The following is a 4,532-nucleotide window of genomic DNA, read 5'->3' on the forward strand; positions in this document are numbered from 1 at the left end:
GAGGAGAAGAGGGAGGACAGGGAGGAGAAGAGGGAGGAGAGGGAGGAGGAGAGGGAGGAGAGGGGGAGAGGGAGGAGAGGGAAGAGGGAGGAGAGGGCAGAGAGAGGAGAGGGAGGAGAGGGAGAGGAAGAGAGGGAGAGGGAGAATAAGAACAACAGGAAGAAGAACAAGAACAACAACAAGAAGAAGACATAAAGTTGGTAAGAGGATGGGGGGATCTGGGAGAAGCTGGAGGGAAATGGGTGGGGCAGATATGATTGAAATACAGTATATTCATGTATGCCATTGCCAAGGAATAAATTTTTAAAAAAATGAAAAATAGCTTTTAGGTCTGCATGTCACTGACAATGTAATTGATGTAATTATCACAAAAGGAGAACTTAGGAGCGACTGCTCTTTGAGAAAGCAGGCACATTTTTCAAACACAAGTTGAGAGGTCAGATTTACATCTGGTTCATATGCTATTTGAAAATGTTGAATTATAAGAGTCTCACTCTTTTTAATAAATCCTCTTTCTTGTGCATGTCTATGCAGGAGTTGATACATGTGAGTTCAGGTGCACATGAGCCAGTATGATAAACCAAAGATAACCGTCAGGGTCAGGGTCCTAGCCTTCGGTTTTGTTTGACATACTGGCTCTGTGATTTCCATGCTTTGTATGCTAGGCAGGCTGGCCTGTGAACTTCCCTCCCCATTGTAGGGGTACCTGGATTACACAAGCACACTCTTCCACCAGGCTTCTCGTAGCCTTGCGTGGATTGTGAGTATTTGAATTCAGATTCTAGCACATATGTGGCAAGTACTTTACCCACTGAACCTTCTCCCAAGCTATAACGGGCATAACCCTTCAAGTGATGGGGAAAAGATGGGCAGGTAAAAGCAGGAAGGGAGACAGGATGTAGTAGGTCTCAGAAGGATAAGGAGTCACTGAGACGTGCTGGAGTGATTATTCAAGAAGGAAGAATTGATTGACAATTTCCAGTGCTGCAGGAAGGTTGGAAAAGATGGAAGTTGGTGAGAAATTCCAGGCTCTGACACTCCAGAACTTATCTAACTTCTGACTCAGCTCTTCAGAGAATGGTTGGGAGAAGAGGTTTAAAAAAATAAAAATAAAAATCAAATGCCATATTAGGACCAGAAAGGGGAGGGGGCTAATTTCAGAGTATAGAGAAATGCTTTCTTTAGGGTGGGTGTTGAGAGACTTCTGAGTGGGTATTGCTCAGTCAATGTGAGCACACCACAAATTGGGGACACGAGGCAAGAAACCAGGGGCAGCAGGCTGCTGAGGCCAGAGGAAGGGAGGAGAGGAGGGTAATGAGGACCAGTGGCTGGTGGGGAGTTTGGCTTGGAAAGGAAGAGAAAGGCCATTCTCTCCGAGGTAGGAAGCTGTTTTGAAGATAGACATGGATAGAGGAAGCGACTTGAGACAGTGAGAGACGTAGAGAAAGATGAGGAGAGCAACCACGTCACGTCGCGTCACATTGTCAACAGCTAAGAATAAAGGACGCAGCCAATCAGGGAGGGAACCAGGGAGGGTGAGTAGAACAGATGTACCCAGATGTGAGGAACTTCCTGATTTCTCCATGAAGTTCTGAGAAGGTAAAGGATTAGAGTGGCCAAAGCTGGGGAAACAGGAGACCATCAGAGAGACACATAAATCTAAAGACAAGGTCAGAGAACCAAGATGGTGGAGCCTGGGCTTCATTAAATTATTGCCAACTGAATTACCGATCCATTAGACCTCCCTCCCTTCCTATTTCTCCCTCTCTCCTTCTCTTTCTTCCCTGCCTTTTTCCTCTCCTTCTTCCTCTTTCTTTTTCTTTTACTTCCACTATTTTCTCCACTTCCTGCTTTACTTAATACGTACTAGATGACGTTTATTATTTTAGGTAATTTGCAAGCTGCCTGCTGGGGAAGCGAAAGTGACTCTAAGATCAAGCTGAGCTTACTTCCGGGTACCCCTCTTTACTACATCACCACAGATATTTGGTTCTCTCAGGCTCACTCTCCATGTGCTAAAACTGGATGTGCATATGTGCAAGGATTTATTATCCATGCGCGCATGCGTGTGTATTCCGTGGCTTGTTTGAAAAACGTGGTATTCTTCATGCAGTTGGCTGTGTATCCAACAGTGCTGCTGCAACACAACCCATAAGTTTTCACGACCGAGATGAGAGAGCATCTTAAAAATATATTCAGGGCATGGGAGAGAATGGATGAGGTGTCCTGATATTCAAAATGAATCCTTGAACAGGGAAAAGTAATCCAACTCAGATTCAAAGATTGCTACACACATGGCAAACTATAAGCACAAACCAGTGCTCCTTTATTGAAGGAAAGGATTCAGACATATCTGGACACTTGTGTTAGCTTCACCACGTATGGAAATGAAGGTAGGTGAATGGCGTAGCTCTGTGTGACAGGTCTCCGGGTAGCACCTGGAGCCCTGGTCTTGGAGAGACAACACCCAACTTCCAGGAGGCTAAGGTTGACTTTCACCTTTGAATGCACATTACAGAGTTTCCTGTGCAAATTCAGAAAGTTTACAAATTAGTGTTGGTCTTACACTGACAATTTTGATTGTTTCATGACAACTGTATCCTCTTGACCTTGAAGAGAGGTTAAATTTTCTCGGCTTTCATTGGTCCCTCTGTAAAATGGGATGAAGTGATAGCTTCCTAAGTGTTTGCCGTGAGAAAGAGAAAGTGAACTAGCGTTTGTGAGGCACTTCGAAGACGGCTGGAGAATCTAAAGTTATGCTTAGCATTCTTGTAAATACGAGGGTATTAAGGGGGTGGTCAAGCTTTAAGCAGTGCGCTGTGCTACTGTTATAGACAGACATGTAGGTCTCTATTAGTAGCTATCTTGGGACTCATGTGTTTCAATAGCAACTATATGGGCATGGCTAGGAAGAAAGATCATCTTTCCATGATCATTCTTCATTCGTTCTCTTGGCTTACAGACAGTACCGCTAGGCTCTTCCCAACAGCAACCTAGCAACAGCTTATGTCATCACCTGCCACCATTGCCAGACACTGTACAAGCCATTGTATAAGAAAACTGTTCACTACCACAGCCCCTTTCTCTCTCTGTTCCCAAGTGTTCTTGGCCGGCCTCTCTTCCTCTCTTTTTCTCTTTCTGTCCTTCTCTGCTTCCCACCCATTCTCTGTCTTCATAGCTCTGTTCTTGTCTGTCTGCCATTACCCCTTCTCTAGGTCCTCCTTGTTAGCATTTTGTCTAAGCTCCGCCCCACAGTTACCTGGCAACAGCCAGGTGTGCCTGACTCACTCTAAAAGGGGCTGCTCGCCTCCTCCTCTACCTCCTCCTCTTCTCTTGCCTTCTTGCTTCTTGTTTCTCTGTCCGCCCACCTCTTCCCCTTCCCTCCCCATTCCCCTCCCCCTTCTCTATCCATGTGCTCATGACCAGCCTCTACTCTTCTACTCCTACTCTCTTCTCTCTCTCTTCTCTCTCTCTCTCTCTCTCTCTCTCTCTCTCTCTCTCTCTCTCTCCCTTTCACAGACTCTACTACCTTCTCAACTCCCCTTCCCATGTCCTGAATAAACTCTATTCTATACTATATCGTCCTCGTGGGGTGGCTGGTCCTTCAGGACGAAGGGATGGCTCAGCATGGGCCCGCAGAGGCGCCCCCCTTCACTCACACCTGACTGCACATCCAGCAACTGTATCCTCCTTATCTTTTTATAAAACACAACACCCCTTCCTTCCCTTTCCCAAATAAACCTCCTGAATACCAGATCTGTTATATAGTGTGATTTCTCAGGGGGACACCTTGGCATGGGCCTGCCTAGTTGCTTTATAATTCCTAACACACACTCTTCTATGCTGAGGCAGGAAGAGCATGGGTTTATATAGAAGGTGGGTTACATAGTATGACCTTGTTTCAACAAATAAACAGCTAATAAACCTCAAGTAATTATAAATAGCATTTTTACTCATAATCAAAATATAGATGTCAAATTAAAAATAAACATTAGCTAATTTTAATATAATCAAAAATTCTAAATTATACTTTGTTGGGTCCTACTCAGTTCAAGTTTTTTTTTTTTTTTTTTAATTCTTTTTAAAGACCAGAAACAGAATCTTGATTGGTGTGAGAGAATTTTAAATGAATCTTGGACAATGGATGCTTGAGATTGATTGGACTCAAACGGAACTAGTCACAGTCTTTAGAGACAACTGGCTTCTCAATTAGCATAGGCTATCTTGAGACAAATGACGCAGGATGGATCAAGTCTGCTCAAAGAGTGCAAAGTCAGGCGAAGTGAAAAGTGTAACAGCAAGGACCTATTTCTTTTTTTTTCTCATTTTCTCATAGTCCTTGCCCTCCCCGTTTAGGGTGATTAAGTTCCCCCCATACTCTTAGCATCTTTCCATGGTCCACACTAGGGTTCAGTTTTACGATGAAATAAACCCTGGTGAGCTCAACAATAAGCCTCAGATTGCTTCTATGCAAATGGATTATCTTAACAGCATAAACAAACACTGTATGCATACAGAATTGAAAGATGCCA

Source organism: Mus pahari, chromosome 19, assembly GCF_900095145.1.
Source record: "Mus pahari chromosome 19, PAHARI_EIJ_v1.1, whole genome shotgun sequence".
Classification (NCBI taxonomy): domain Eukaryota; kingdom Metazoa; phylum Chordata; class Mammalia; order Rodentia; family Muridae; genus Mus; species Mus pahari.